Source organism: Tauraco erythrolophus, chromosome 1 (genome assembly GCF_009769465.1).
Source record: "Tauraco erythrolophus isolate bTauEry1 chromosome 1, bTauEry1.pri, whole genome shotgun sequence".
NCBI classification, from domain to species: domain Eukaryota; kingdom Metazoa; phylum Chordata; class Aves; order Musophagiformes; family Musophagidae; genus Tauraco; species Tauraco erythrolophus.
In genome coordinates, this window is record NC_141465.1 from 118,912,892 (window position 1) to 118,929,686 (window position 16,795).

Consider the following 16,795-nt stretch of genomic DNA (forward strand, 5'->3'; position numbering starts at 1 on the left):
GCATATCAAGGATAAGAGAGTCATTAGGGGCAGTCAACATGGCTTCACTAAGGGGAAGTCATGCTTGACAAACCTGATAGCCTTTTATGAGGACATCACCCAGTGGCTGGATGATGGCAGAGCAGTGGATGTGATCTATCTTGACTTCAGTAAAGCATTTGACATAGTCTTCCACAGCATCCTCACAGCTAAACTGAGGAAGTGTGGTCTGGATGATCGGATAGTGAGGTGGATTGTGAACTGACTGAAAGATAGAAGCCAGAGAGTAGTGGTCAATGGGACAGAGTCCAGTTGGAGGCCTGTATCCAGTGGAGTCCCTCAAGGGCTGGTAGTGGGACCTGTATTGTTCAACATATTCATCAATGACTTGGATGAGGGAATAGAGTGCATGGTCAGCAAGTTTGCTGATGACACTAAACTAGGAGAAGTGGCTGACACACCTGAAGGCTGTGCTGCCATTCAGAGAGACCTGGACAGGCTGGAGAGTTGGGTGGGGAGAAATTTAATGAAATACAACAAGGGCAAGTGTAGAGTCTTGCATTTGGGTAAGAACAACCCCATGTACCAGTACAAGCTGGGGACTGAACTGTTGGGGAGCAGCACGGGGAAAGGGACCTGGGGGTCCTGGTGGACAGCAGGATGACCATGAGTCAGCAATGTGCCCTTGTGGCCAAGAAGGCCAATGGCATCCTGGGGTGTATTAGAAGGGGTGCAGTTAGTAGGTCGAGAGAGGTTCTCCTCCCCCTCCACTCTGCCCTGGTGAGGCTGCATCTGGAATATTGTGTCCAGTTCTGGGCCCCTCAGTTCAAGAAGGAAAAGGAACTGCTTGAGAGAGTCCAGTGCAGGGCCACAAAGATGATTAAGGGAGTGGAGCATCTCCCTTATGAAGAAAGGCTGAGGGAGCTGGGTCTCTTTAGCTTGGAGAAGAGGAGACTGAGGGGGGACCTCATTAATGTTTATAAATATGTAAAGAGTGACTGTCATGAGGATGAAGCCAGGCTCTTCTCACCGGCATCCAATGATAGGACAAGGGGAAATGGATATAAGCTGGGACATAGGAGGTTCCGCTTAAAAATGAGGAAGAACTTCTTCCCAGTAAGTGTAACAGAACACTGGAACAGGCTGCCCAGAGAGGTTGTGGAGTCTCCTTCTCTGGAGATGTTCAAAACCCGCCTGGACACGTTCTTGTGTGATCTGATCTAGGTGGTCCTGCTCCGGCAGGGGGATTGGACTAGATGATCCTTTGAGGTCCCTTCCAATCCCCAACATTCTGTGATTCCGTGATCTTCGAAAAGGCGAGTTGCAAAGACCTGACAATGGAAGCATTTGCCATCTGGACACGGTCCTGGACAACTGGCTCTAGGTGGCCCTGATAGAGCAAGGAGGGTGGACTAGATGACCTCCGGACGTCCCTTCCAACCTCAAACTCTCTGTGATTATATTCTATGATCATATTATGGGAAAACATCAATACAGCTCTGATAGGCTAGCTTGCCATTAGATGGTCAAAAATAATTTGGTCCATTATGTTCTAAGCCTGTACGTATGTGTATTCATCATTAGCCCACTATCTCCACCTCATGCTGTTGATGCTTTCAGAGAACAGTTATTTGTTAGGAGGCTCTGTATTATCCTTTTCAATGGAGTGCGGCGGTTATTCTGAAATATTGAGTTCCAGATACTCCAATCAGTTACAGCTTGAATAAAGCTTGAAGAACTCCTACACTTCCTGAAAAAATCCTGAAGGGCATGGTGTAGAAGGACATTCAGGGAAGGGAAGATAACTCATGTTAATGTCCACACAGGAGTTTAATCTGCTTTATGTTCACTTTAGCTTAATCCCCCTTGAAGGAGGATTAAGCTAAGGGAACTAAAGCCATTTTATGTCTAAATGGAGAGCATCCACACAAGTATTTAACATGCTTCAGAAGCATACACTTTATCTTCACACTTTTAGTTAATTCACTTAACGCTCCCAAATGCCTGCATGTAGGCAACCCCCCTGTTTTTCTGCAACAGGAAGACTATTTTAGATACAAAGTGAAACCTAAAGAATGAGGAATCACTCCCACGCTGGAATGAAGTTTTAGACAAGAAAAAAAAGTTTCAGCTCCTGACATCGAAATATTTAGGTCCCCCTCCCCAAAAGATGTACCAGAACACACTACTGTGAAGAGTTCATACATGCGTACACACACAGCAGATGATCACCTTCAGTATTAAGAACAAGACCAGACACCAGGAGGCAAGTCTATCATCAGCCAAGCAACCATCCTTCAAGTTTCCAACAGTCAGAAGTGTAAGTCAGTTAAAGAGTCAATCTCATATAAAGTCAACTAATACCTTCAACTGTGACCTTTAACAGTGGCTTGAAAAAACCCTCAGGGTAACACTGGACATATTAGTTTTCCAGTAGACATTTGATATCAGCCTTCACAGATTTGAAGTCCACCATCCCTGAAGAATCTAAACACAACCTATAGCCATCCCTCAGCCTCCTCATCACACCCCAGCTCTGTACTCAGGTGGAAGGTCCAGAGAAACGAATACAAGAGATTAATGCCAAACTGGAAGGTGGAGTGTGACAAAACAAAGTCTATGTTTTCACCATACATTGGTAGTAAAAATTAAGAGTTGCTTTCTTTTGGCCTACTTTGTTTCCAAAGGTTAGGTCTCTATTAGAGCAACTCACTACCCAGAGAGCACATTCAGGGAGGAAAGACTCCCTAAACTTCATATTAACAGCCAACGTGAGAAGATTTCTTTATAATAAGCAAGATAGCTACCATAAAACCCACACCCTCTTTAAGAAAGGAGTTCATGCCTACACTTAGTTACCTCTAGGGCTGAAACGTCACAACCTAATTCATTACCCAAAACCTTGCTTCTTACTGTGTTGAGTGATGTGGATAAGGTGATGGGGGGTGAGGCGTTAGTTGCATTTGAATTATACGTTGCTGCCTTTAGGCTAAATGACAGATTTGCAAATCAAAGAAAAATCTCTAAATGTGATAGAGCTGTGACCTTCCATGGTTGTAACCACCTTCCCCACTAAAGTTTTTGCTTTGGCTGTGGTGTGCACGAAGACTAACTAATAAAAGCACATCTACTAAAAACATGTCACTATAGTACACAAACACCACATCTGTGATTCACTAACATATACGTCACAGCTATTACTAATAAAGCAAACAAACAGTAGTTTTGACTAGGTAACTTATAGAAGAAAGTTAGCCTTTGTGAATACCTTCAATTTTCTACTACTCATCCATTTCAAGCTTACAACAGTTGAAATCTTCCATTTGTAACGCGCACAGCATAAAAAGTAACACAAATTTGTTTTCAAGAGGTTGTTCTTTATAAAAGAGAATCCTTGCTTGCAGAAGTCCTGTAATAAAAGCACACTAGTGATTAAATAATACAAGTTTCATTTCAGCCCCTATGCACTTCAGTTCGTGTAAGCAAAGTGGAGACACTGACAGCCATAAAACAAAACATGGCAAAACGTGAACAAGAATCCACGTGGAAGCGTAGCATGAACCCCATGTCTGATTATGGCACAGTGACATTAGCTTCTGGTTTGTTTTAGAGTCTGATCCCAAACCTCCTTGCCACTCAATCTCTTCTGTGTTTTTAGTGTTGTTTTTTTTTTTTTCCTCTTGCTTGCCTTTGAATGTTTTCACAGCATAGAAAGTAGTGTGCTTCACTAGCAGTTTGTGTAGTGCATGTACATCGATACTTCAGATCCTGAGTTGAGCCCTAAGAACAGAAGTATTACAGAAGTGAAAGTGTTTCTCAAAGTCTTACACTCTACTCTTGCCCATCCTCATACAAGCTCCTTCTCCTCCTCCTGTACAGACCTACAGATTTGTGTTTAAACATGCAAAGTGCATTACAAGAGTTCATACAAACATTTATTCAGGTAAAACAAAGAAAAAACTGCATAATAAGATGCTGATGTGCACAGGCCCAATCAACAGGCAGTTCCCTTGCCAAGGATGCTGTATGAATATGAATATTCACCCCTCTTTGATGAGGGAGGGAATGAAGAAAGGGGGTTTTACAATTGCTAGGATCCTTGCAAGACAGAGAAATTTAGAGCCAAAAAGAACACAAAGTAGGAGCACCACTGCTGCAGTCACAGCACTTCTACCCTCCACAGCACGTGCTGTTCTGCCTGGAGTAAGAAAGCACACAGCAGTGAGATGCAGAGAGGACTGAGCATGTTGTTTCACACCCTGACATTGCAAAAGGAAGGACAGAAGTTCTCAAAAGGAAGGACAGAAGTTCTCAACAAGGCCTCTCAAAGTTTGCCCTAGACTAGCCCAACTGATATTGGGTCAGCATGATGAGAATGACACATGCGATGGTTGTTAGAATTTACATCTGTCTCCAATGACAGTAGGCATCACATTTTCATGAAATCTGGCTTTTTATTTAAAGGTGACTGGCTCTGGCCAGTCTTGTCTGTGATAAACGGGCAGAAGCAAAATTGAGCAAAGGTTTCCAAAGTTGTCTAATGCTTCTGTGAAGCTCTTTACTGGGTGAGGTATGTTCATCTAAATGGCAAGATGTATATACAATGCAATATACAGTATTTCACTGACATGAAGGGAGGTAGAGGTTAATTCCTGTGCAAGATTTTTGAAACTAATAAAATACAAGGTGCTTATTCCCTCTCCCTGGTAGTTTCAGGACCAGTAACAAACAATACAAATACCCTGAGTAAAATGAAAACTTAAACTAGATACTTAATGCTAGTGACTGGACTTAAAATTGAGGGGAAAAAAGGAAAGCAAAACCCAGCCACCAATCCCAAAATCCAGTAGCTCAAAAGAATGAAATAAAAGTCATTGAATCTATTTACACATCATTTTCTTTCCTGTGTGTCCTGTTTTAGGTCCTATGGATAGGAAAGAATCTCACACAACTGTTTTTCCTGAAGGACACACTCAGCTCAGAGGAGAAAACGTTACACATCAATATTTCCTTCTTGAGAATTCTGGTTATGTCTTGAGAAGTCAAAGACACACGAGTTAGTTATGGATGACAGGCTGTTCAAATAGAATCATAGAATGGTTAGAGTTGGAAGGGACCTCAAAGATCATCTAGTTCCAACCCCCCCTGCCATGGGCAGGGAAACCCTCCACTACACCAGGTTGCCCAGAGCCTCATCCAGCCTGGCCTTGAACACTTCCAGGGATGGGGCATCTACAGCTTCTCTGGGCAACCTGTTCCACTGCCTCACCACCCTTTAAGTGAAAAATTTCTTCCTTATATCCAGTCTAAATCTGTCCTCTTTCAGTTTAAATCCATTGCCCCTTGTCCTATCACTACATGCCCTTGTAGAAAGTCCCTCTCCAATAGGTGAGTAAGCAAGTGATACTACCCTGTTAGGAGCCAATTAACTTGACTATCATTGATTTATTTGTATAATTTACAGTTTGTACACAAGGTCAGGCAAGTAATGTACCAACCATTGTTTCTGCCATAGGCAGACCTCCTATTGTCTCCTTTAAAACACACGAAATTTTTTTAATTCTGTGCTTTTGTAGACTTGACAACTGAAATCCACCTTATCTCACCATTTAGACATGAAAGCAAGTCACCGTGGCAACTAAGGAAGACATAAGAGTAATTTTTAACAGCAGCTTTCCACACTTCCCCGGTATTGCTTTTTGCTGACTTGATTTTCATTTTATCTGATGTGACTCCAATAAGACAGAACTTATGCTTAAAATCTGCTAGTGCTTACAGACTGTTTTGCAGTAGATCAAGAGAAGGTGTCAAGTTTCTAGGATTTATTGAAAAAACATAAGTCTGCTACAGTTGGTTCTCCAAGTTGTTATTATTTCAGATGTTTAAGATAAGTTACAGTCAAAGTTCAAGTGTCACTGACTGACTCCTTAAAACCTCTTAACAAAAAAAAAAGAAAGCACTGAAAGATTAAATATTTCACTGAGAAACAGCTTTATAATTTTATATGTAATATTTCAGAGTTTAGGAATAATTCTTATCAGAGCAAGCTGAGAAAGAAAAGAAACCTAGAACAACCTAAAACCTATTTTCATTTAGACATCGCCTTGGATTAGAGATAGGAGCATAACAGTCCTGTAGCTTACTGGCCAACAGCACTCCCTAAATTTAAGGATTTAGAGTTATTCCAAGTACTAGACTGACTGTTTAAAAAAAGCTTCTCCTTCCACTGGAAAGCAGCAGCTGTTGAAAGCAGGTAAATGAAAAGCTAGAGATGAACTTCTGGTCATTAAAGATGCCCCAGTCTAAAAATTATATTCTCATAAAAGATCTATATGTCGAAGTTGCTGCCATTTGTGCAAGCACAGCCCCTTTCTTTGCTATTCTGATGTGCAATACAGTCCTGAGAAAAGCAGGAATAGAAGTAATTCAGATTGAGAAATGAGACTGTACAAGCAACCGATTCAAATTAGGACTTATTTTGAAGATTTACAATTGTTCAAATACTGTAGGACTTCAGTTTATTAAAACAAGTCTTACTACATGACACCACAACATGTATCTTCTTGTATATTTTTAATTATTGTCTCACTAAATGGCTGAACTTTGTGTTAGAAATGTACTGAGAGACATGTTTAAGTTACTTTTACAATGACAATTTCACTTTCCAGTTAGAGATGGTGAGTGACTGTCAGTGAAGACGGGAAACTTCAGAGTTGAGCCTTTCTCAACATGTGTTTGTAAAGACTACCTTTCAGAGTACATCTTAAAGAGAAAAACCACACACAGAAACAAAAAAAAACCTCCACAAACCAAAACTAAACCATCCACCCCGTATCTCAAGTATGTCAAAAGCAATAAAATATTATGTCACAAGTTTTTAAAAGGATATTGCATACTTGTCTATTGTTCTACGTATCAGCAAGAACATATTCATCACCTTCACATAAAACATAGTTTAGCCAATGTTGTCAATGTCAAGAAGCAAACATCGTTTTATTTCCTTTCAATATGAAGATGCTATACATTTATTACTGGTATAAAACTAAGCAATTGCTTCAAATGTGGAAGTTCAACAAAGGGCCATGAAGGTGATTAAGGGACTGGGAGCATCTCCATGGAAGGACAGAGCTAGGGGCTCAGAGGGATCTTATCTACATGCAGAAATACCTGATGGGTGTAGTAAAGAAGACTAAGCCAGACTCTTCTCAGTGGTGCCCATTGACAGGACCAGAGGCAATGGGCACAGAAAGAAATGTAGGAGTTACATTTCAACACAAAGGTGTTTTATTTTTTTAAATTTTTGTTACTGTTTTTGAACCATCAGGATCATCAAACAATTGGAACAGGTTGTTCAGAGAGACTGCAGTCTCCATCCTTGGAGATGTTCAACATGTGACTGGACAAAGCCTTGAGTAACCTGCTGTAGCTGACACTGTTTTGAGCAAGGGGATTGGACTTGATGATTTTCAAAGCTGTCTTTCAACCTCACTAACCACAGAGGGTTGAAGACTAAACAGGGTTTCTTAAATAGAAAGGGCTGGGGGAAAAAAGACAATTCACTGATATTAAATACCAAATAGACCATGTCAAAAGAGAAACGGGAGACGTCAAGCTGATTATAAAAAGCCATGTCCAACAGATGAGTAGTGGACGTAGCAAAAGCAGCATGCAAATTACACTAATTCCTCATTATCTGTACTCACATCTGCAATGTTTTGTTTAGAAGAAACTCCAGCAGCAATCAGAGAGCCCTGATGCAGCATGCCCTTTGATAGTAGCAGCAGAGACTACAGTGTGCCTCCAGTACACAAACATAACTCAGAGCCGAGTAGTAAGATTTGCGTACAGGTGAGAGTCTTCTCGTACAACAGGCTAGATTTGAAAACCACTGTTGAAAGTCCTCCTTGAGTCTCCAGGTGAATATCTGCTGCCTGAAGTTGCTGCAGGTAAATTACTGTCATTAGAATCATAGAATGGTTAGGGTTGGAAGGGACCTCAAAGATCATCTAGTTCCAACCCCCTGCCATGGGCAGGGAAAATTACTCAGCAAGCAGCTGATGTTATCTTAACTTTACAGATGAAAGCCTTGATCCTCTCTGTCCTGGGTTCAGCTGGGACAGTTAGTTCTTCTTTCTAGCAGCTAGAAGAGCTCCGTGTTTTGGTTTCAGTCTGAGACCTGCTCTGAGAGAAATGCTGGACAGAGCACTGATGTTTATAGTTAGCACTGAGACCTCAAGGACTTTTCAGCTTCCCGTGTTCCAGCCAGTGTGCAGGAGCACAACAGGCTGCGGGGGTGCATAGCCAGGACGAGGGTCCACGGCTCCCCTTATGATTTATACTTAGATTTAGGATTGAGGCCAAACTGGCCAATTAGTATTCCATATCATGCGGCATCCTGTCCAGTATAAAAGTGAGGGTCAGCCAGAAAGAAGGGCTTTTGCTCTTCCAGGGCTCTCGCTCTCAAACTCTCAGAGTGCTTTCTCTCTCTCTCTCTCTTTTTTGGGCCTCTCGCTCGTCCAGGATTGCAGTGTCGGGACTTATCTGCTTCGGGATCGTTATGCCAGGACAGGACAGGGCTTGGTCAAGGGGTGGTGAGCAATTACACTGTGAATCACTTGTTTGTATATGTTATAATCATTGTACATATATATATTCATATATTATTATTATTATAATTAGTATTAAATTGTTCTTATCTCAACCCACAGGTCTCTTTACATTTTCCCCTTTAATTCTCTTCCCCATCCCCGAGGAGTGGGGGAGGGTGAGCAAGCAGCTGTGTGGAGTTTAGTTGCCGGCCAGGTTAAACCACGACACTCTCTCCACCTGTTTTATAGCATTTTCTGTGTTGCAGTCAACGAGATGACTTGCAGTTTGTGTAAACTTAACTAAACACCCTCACTTTAAACACAGAGATAATCTATGCCATCAGCAAGTCCAGTGCCTGCTCCATGTTGTGTAACAAGGAAAACACTGTGCCACTGAGCACTCCTCGGCATCAGTACACCATATTCAGCCCTGCATTTGATCTTCACAAACAGTTAAGGATGCTTTTAGCAAGCTCCCAGGCAGCTGCTGCTATTGGTAATGGACGAACACTAGGGAACACAATATACTTAACTTGTTTATTTTCCAGCTGATTTCCAAGCTGGAAGGCTTAATATCCTTGTCTTGCACATAAACCTCCCTGCAACTCCAAGCTTCACTGCCTTATTCCCCATCAGATAAACTTGCAACCACAACACATACAACAGAACCCACTATCCCCAGTAAGTGCTTTTCTTGGAGGATGACTCCAGGTTTTTTTCTTAATCTCCCCGTATTTCTTCTATATTTACAAAATGCAAGGAGTATAGTACTCATCAATTCATGTCCAAGGATTAATATAAAATAAGAAAATTCAGACGTTTGTAAGTAAAAAGAATAGCTTTCCTATTTCAACAGTGTTGTTCTATTTGAGGGGCTCTGTACTCCACCCCACCTCTTAAATCCAATTTTCTGTTCAGCATTTGGAATACTGGACTTCCCAAAACAAAGTCCTATGCTGTGCTATTCAGATAAGCAATTACTTGTCAGAAGATCTACATTGGCTACTTAAAAGAAGCTAACACCATCAAGACTTCTCAAATATTTTAGGATTCGCTGACTTTAGAAATTCCATGGAAAGAAGTAGGAGGTAGTTTCTTCAAGACAGCCTCAGGGACCCAATACTCAAAAGAGCACACTTTCTCCAACATGGAAAAACCACCAAGGGGCCAGGACAGCCAAAGGAGGGCAGAACAGGCAGTTTAAAGGGAGAAGCAAAGTGTTTAGTGTAGTCAGGGAAGAGCTAGCAGCTTTGAAGATGTCAGTAGCTCAGCTTCTCCTCTACATCAGGAGGAAGCAAAATTACATTATGCTGAAAAGATACCAGGCCATTATTAGGGCAAGCTGCAACACCCTCTGTGACCCAGCTGGAGGCTCCCACCCTACCCACAGGATGGCAGAATCTCATTTGTGCAGGATTCATGGCCCAGATCCCACATGGCATCAATCTGTGCCCTTGGACCAGGCTGCTGAGTAAGTCTGTACAGAGAAAGAAAGGTAAAAATTATAGAGGTTAGACTGCTGAGATGGAAATCATTAGCAGGATCCAAGGAGAAAGCTCCAACACAAGATGTTATAAAATCGTAAATGGAAAAAAGCACTGCAGGGCTAGCTGTGAACCATTACGTCACTGGACCCATATCAACAGAGCTGGTGGAAGACTTGGGACTATCTGTGATCTGTGCCACAGAGCTGCAGGTGCCAACCCTTTCCCTCCTGACTGGTGCCTATCAGGGTGGTGACCACACTAACGCTTAGCCTAACAGCTCTTTAAGTTTTAGCTATCTTCTGTGGGTGTCGGCAAATAAATAATTGCTTAATACTTTTCACCTGTGTATGTCCTGCTTACAGAGTGCTTTTGCAGCTGGCTCAAGATACCTGAGAAAGCTGACCCAAACACTCCACAGAAATGCTTAAGCCAAGGCTGGCTTGGTAGCAAAATTGTTACAGATTGTTACCTAGAGGTAATGATGCTGATATCCATAGCATATAAGATTCTTTGCTATAAATAGTCTAAAAAGAGAGAAAAATAAGTGACAGATGCTCTACACAGAAGCATACGCTTCAGCCCTCTTGAAAAGGTTTTTTCCATCCAGACAGAATACGATTTCTCTGGTGCATACACAATTAAGCTCTTGATCTGTACTAGTTTCTAGGGATGCTCTACTCTCTTCACTGACTGCAGAACAAAGACAACACAGGCTTTCTGCACCCACAGCTGGTGGCTGCAAGTCCTCCACCCTACCCCTAGTTTATAGAGAAACAACTGCAAGTCATAGGTAGGAATAAGTAACAGACATTTCTCCCCAAATTGAGCGCAAAATATCCGCACGCCTTCACCAAGCATCTCTCCTTTTCTGCTTTCACAAGTAATAGTCCAAAAATCCAGACAGCAGACAAGAATAGGAAAGAAAAATTCAAGCACTGTTCTATGTTACTGTTTCTCCTACTTTCCCCTGACATATTTGGCACTACTGATTTCATGCATCACTGCTCCAATCCCATAAGACAGTTCCCACATTCTTTGCTTCTATAAAGGATTGGAAAGGAAAATTAAAATTAAAACAGCTTTAATTATATAGTGAAATCTAGGTGAACAGAAAGCAATCTAGTATAAACCAGTTTACACCTTCCATGCTACTAGTAACAGCTAAAACACTTAACTCACTGCAGCAAAGAAGTAATTCGAACAATTTAACATTTGGGAAAAAATGCAGAACAGTTACCTCAGGAAGTGTTTCATGGTGACGGTTTGGCTCGTGTTGCTGAAGCTGTAAACTATTGATTGCTGATGACCTCTTCTTTGTAGGCGATATCCGTGCTGTAGAAATAGAATTGAGATGTGTTTACTAACAGAGAAAAAGAAGTGAAGTACTTCAGTTTTCTAAATTGCTCTGGAAACCAACATCTATGGAAATACATGGGAAGATGTTAAGAAATCTCATGCCAATAAAATCAAAATGAAAAATCATAACTTGTTCATGCTCTTCAGCATGAGCACATACTTTGACCAGACTATACTATCCATATCTCTCTTCAGAAAAGTCAAAAATTTGAATAAGAGAGCTAAGAATTAGTGAGAAAGCTTGCAGAAAAATCCCGATCATTTCAAACACTTCTTGTCTTCTTCAAACATCTGTCTGGTTCACTGCAGCTTCCAAGTGCCAGTTTCAAGAGACACTCAGCTCGCTCTGCTGTTAAGAGCGCTCTGTTCCTCAAAATTTGCAACAGCACTTGGGAGACCTTGTGTAAAAGTAGCATGTAAGCAAAGAGCTACTACTGGGTCCTGATTTAATTCACTATTGGAGATGTCAGGTAATCAACTTTCCTGGTGACCAACTTTATTAAATGATACATAGGAGGGCTTGACATAGACACAGTTGACCTGGTTGCCCATCCGTTCTGAGATCTGGTATCCTACACTTAATGAAAATTAGGATTACCATTTAGTTCCAGTAGAGGAGAGGAACAGGAAGAATTCAAGAAGAAACATCATAAATATAACCCTGCCCACGTACTGCAGACTCTCCCCAGTCACCACTTCTTTACTTCTAAAATGGAGTATTCACATATAAGCTATATTTGACTAAGAGATGCTGACTTCTCAGACTACTGTACTTTATATTCTGTAAAAGGCAATACAACATCTTTACTTGCTGCTAGAAAACAGAGTACTGTTACATATGTCTGCTATGGGGACAGCTTAATCTAAGATTTAAAAGGAACAAGATCACACTTTCAAGCTCTGTACTAGTACAAACCACACACAAAGGAAGGCCTGGATGAAAGCTGTGCTGTTAAGAAATCATTTAAGAGCCCATTTTTCATTAGTTTTCTGAAAAGTTAGTGGAGGCCTTCAAAGTCTGGCCTCTTTTGTCACAAAGTTATAAATCTAGAGAACCTCAAATCTATCTTCTTTTGTAGGACCTAACAGCACTGATGAGATAAAAATCTTCTTACCCTACCTTGTTCTCATATTCTTTCCCTTTTGTAACTTGCAAGTCTTATATTATGCTGTTGCCTGCGGACAGGAACAGAACAAGCACTTAAGTTCAGAAAAATGCAGCTATCTTGTTGGATTACATCACATGCAGCTTGCTAAAAATATATAATCCCTGAACTGCGAATGCTTCCTTCATTTATATTGATTTTGACTGGCTGAATCATGTTGCTGTCCCCTGAATACAGTTGTAATTGGTGCTGGCTGCAGTGACACCTGCTTGCAAGGGCAGAGAGATGCTAACATCAAACTCTACTTCATTAAAGAACACAGTAGGCAGGCTCCCAACACTGCCTGCTACAGCTTTTGATAGGTCTTCAATGACAGCGAGCACAGGGAGCACACAGGAGATACGAAAAAAAACTGGAGGGGATGTAACCTGCTCCCCTTCTCCAGTCTAATAATTTGCTGTTTAAAAGATACAGTTTGTGAAAGATTCTCACAGCTGAGTCTCAGCTTTTTAGCATCAACTTGAACAAAGGAAGCTTCACCACAGTATTTGACCCATAAGGGCAGCAGTGTAAGGAACACACCAGAAGTGCCAGGAGCTGTCAAATCAACCCCCTTTAAAAGTGTGTGCTGGCCTCAGCCTCTGAGGTCAGCTCCTTCTTGATTCTCATCAAGGTCCTTGCTGAAAATGATGCTGCATCTTTACTACTGCTTTAAAAGGAAGAGAAGTTACACTTGCCTGGACTCCAAAACTGACTCATCCAAGCAGATGATCTAGTGGAAGGTGTCTCTGCCTGTGACAGGGGGGTTGGAACTAGGTGATCTTTAATGTCCCTTCCAACCCAAACCATTCTATGATTCTAAGCATGGCATAGTTAAGAGCTTCAAGACAGTCTTCCTTCAAGAACAATTACTAACTACAGTCAATTATAAATTTTCTTGAATGCTCGTTAGAAATTAGACTGTTTCAAAAACTGTATTTTAAGAAGTCAACACTGCCAATGATAAACCCCTGCCTTTTACTCAGAAAGCTAAACTCAAAGGAAGGCCCTTGATTGCAAATAAAAAGCATATCTAAGTGACACAACAAGCATGACAAGTGGTTAAAAGTGCCGATTTTCCATCTCTCTAAAAGACCACCCATGGGATTACATGAGTAATTTTCCTTGCTCTCTCCCTTTTAATTAAAAGGGGGCTGGGAGAGGAAGTCACCAGAAAGAAACTTTAGAGCTGAAGTCCTGATGGCACAAAAGTCAACACCAAAGCCCTCCAGCTTGGAGAGGAAGAGTTCACCCTTCAGGCTTCATCAGTTAGTGCCCCACAGCACAGGCGCAGCCAATAACCAGGACCACAGGAAGGCTATGATATCCAAAGCAGCTTCCTCCACTAGAGCACAAAGCAAGCAAATTCCACCTGACTCTACGAAGAAGGTTTTCAAGACCTAGAGGCAAGCCTTCCAACACAAACAAAAGCACAGAGTCTATGCTGCTGTGATTCTGGGTTCATGAGGTAAAGTTTTATGTCTGGCAGATGGGCTTTGTAAATGCTGTCATCTGCTAAGTACGGGATAGAAATTAATGCCACGCTCTGCGATTCTGCAACAATTCACTTCAGTGGACACACACATACACATGGCATTTAGCTATTGACATCCAGGCTAAACTGGGAAGCCATATCAGGAGGCAAAAATTTACGGTCATCTTCAAACAAGTAGGCTGGAGGGCTGCATTTCCCATTTCCATATACCTCCAGAAGTGATCGTCTAGGGGAGCTCAGTAAAGATTTTCTGTGAAAAAAGACAATGTTTAAACTCTTGAAAAAGACTGTTACCACAATTCACAGCTGAATAAGTTCAAGTATTCATAAACCTGTAGAGCCACAAGATCTAATTTCTGCCAACCTTTTTTCCTCTCAAAATGTAATAGATTTCTTTTAAGTGAAAAAAAGAAACAAAATCCCGTAGAAAACTAATACTCCATTTTATTTCCAGTAAAGTTGTTACGACATCCCAGTGAACAAGAAGCACAGCTATACAGAGTTTTGCTTGAAAAGTTTCAGTCAGCTGCGAATAGGTGTGCTTAAGAAAAATGAAAAGCATTTGTGGTCAGAGAGAGGGACTTGACATACAGCCTTCTGTTTTCTTAAGGAAAAAGTTTCCTCAGAAAGTTGAATGTCTGCAGATCAGGAAGGCTTTCAGGGTCCACTTGTGAGAACGGAAGACAGATATGAGAAAAAGATTTGTACAAGTGACAGATAAATCAGGATAATGAATGTTTGTGAGCTTGTTGAAAGAAAGAGCACAACAATTACACAGTTTAGTTGAGAAGTTGACTGCAGTTATGGATTTGGGGAGACTGAAATAGAAGTTTCTGATGACTCAACCTCCTGCACTTTTGCAACACCACTTTTGTCAAAGTGCCAGACTCTGGCAAGATGCCTTGAGCCAGAGGATGCCCAGTGGGGAGCAGCCTGTTGGCCGCAGCACCCACCACCACTCTGAGAATCTGAGTTTGCACTTTGACATGGTTTCGCTCATGTGAACTTGCATCTGTGTTTTTCTGCAGCTTAAGAAAACGTTCCAGCTTTAAGATATAAACACATTTTCTTACTGAGGAACCTGTAAAATATTTCCCCTCTTCTCCTTTTGTAGGCAGCTTTTCAGCCTTTTCTAATTTTGAGTCATGCAGCTGGAGTAAGCCTTAAGACAAGTAGGTTTGACTTTGCTAGCTATCTTCCATTAATTCCCTAGAAGTAGCTTACACCAACAACGTTGGTCCACCACTGAAAACCTCTTGGCCCAATATTTAAAGTTTGCTCTTTGACTTGAAGAGGCTGATGTTCTAAGGCTCTAGATTGAGGATGATGGAGCAAGGACATGATTTAGATCTCCTATATGCTCGAGATTCTCAGCTTGCAGGATTTTATCCCCAACCACACTACTTCCATAAACCAACCTCCTCCTCCCTCCCACAACACACCCGCGTACCCATTCACTGCCAATTGTTTCATCCAGTTTATCTTAAACCAGAGAGGAGTTTCCCCTCCTAAAACTAGCTGCAGCTTTTCTTGGAAGAGAAGCAGTACTACCACAATGATACTATTGCAAGATCTGTCTCAACATATAAATGAAGCTTTCCTTAAATAGACATTAACTATTTGGATTCTTGTGGCTCTTTATGATCTTTTAAATAATAAAGCAAAACATGCATCAATCTGAAAGGGTAACAGTTGCTGGAGGCTGCAAGAAGTCAACAGTAAGCCTTAAAAGTCACTTTTTTATCTGAAGCTGAGGGTTTACTTTGTCTTCAAGAAAGCAGCAAATACAGCTGAGGGAAAAAAATGTAATATTTAATATAAATCACCATATCTGCAGAGTAAAATATAAAACCAATGTTGTTTTCTTCACAAGGTTTGTCTTGCAAGCTAATGACTCACCTGGCATATTGCAAACCTTTTTAGAAGGTTTATATTCTAATTATAAAGAAAGAATAGCTGTGCTGAAGAGACAAATCATCAGAACCATTAAGATGAGCAGGCTGAATACAGGGCTTTGTTTATGTGGATCATTAGATTACAGTTCATCCAAACTTTCCTCCTCACAAAAAAAAAAACCAGCCCAAAATCCCTAAAAACCATGTGTTTGAAATAGAAGGCAGTAATTGCATCAGTCATCTTGAGTGCAGAGGAAAAAAAAGTTTCATTCATTTATTTTTAGGTTTAGTTGTTACAATTTCAAAGCAGGTTCTTTTGAGCTGAGTGCCATCAGCTACCATCATGATGCTGATTTCAAGTTGCAGCTTTTCTTTGCAGTAGCATCCTGGGTTGCCACCTATCCCTCATGCACCTCAAAAGCCTATGTGCATTTATTTGTCAAGGACAACAATCTTATGCCACCAAAAGTGTTTTGCTACTGCATATTCCTTTTTTTTTTTTCCTGATAGGAATTCCTGAACACCAATGTGCAATAACCAGAATCAGAAAGGGGAAGAATAGCTGACACATGTCATGAAATGTCCCCTGAGGTCCTGGTGGATAGCAAGCTGGCCACGAGCCAGCACTATGCAACGACAGACAACAGCACCCTGGGCTACATGAACACAAGCAGAGCCAGTAAGCAGATTGAGGGAAGGGATTATCTTCCTCTACTCAGCACTCTTTAGACACTGTCTAGTTTGAAGCCTCAGCAATACACAAAAGGCACCAGTAAACTGGAGAGAGTTAAGCAGAGGCCACTGAGATGATGGAGGAGAGGCTGGGGGAGATGGGCTTTTTCAGCCCGGA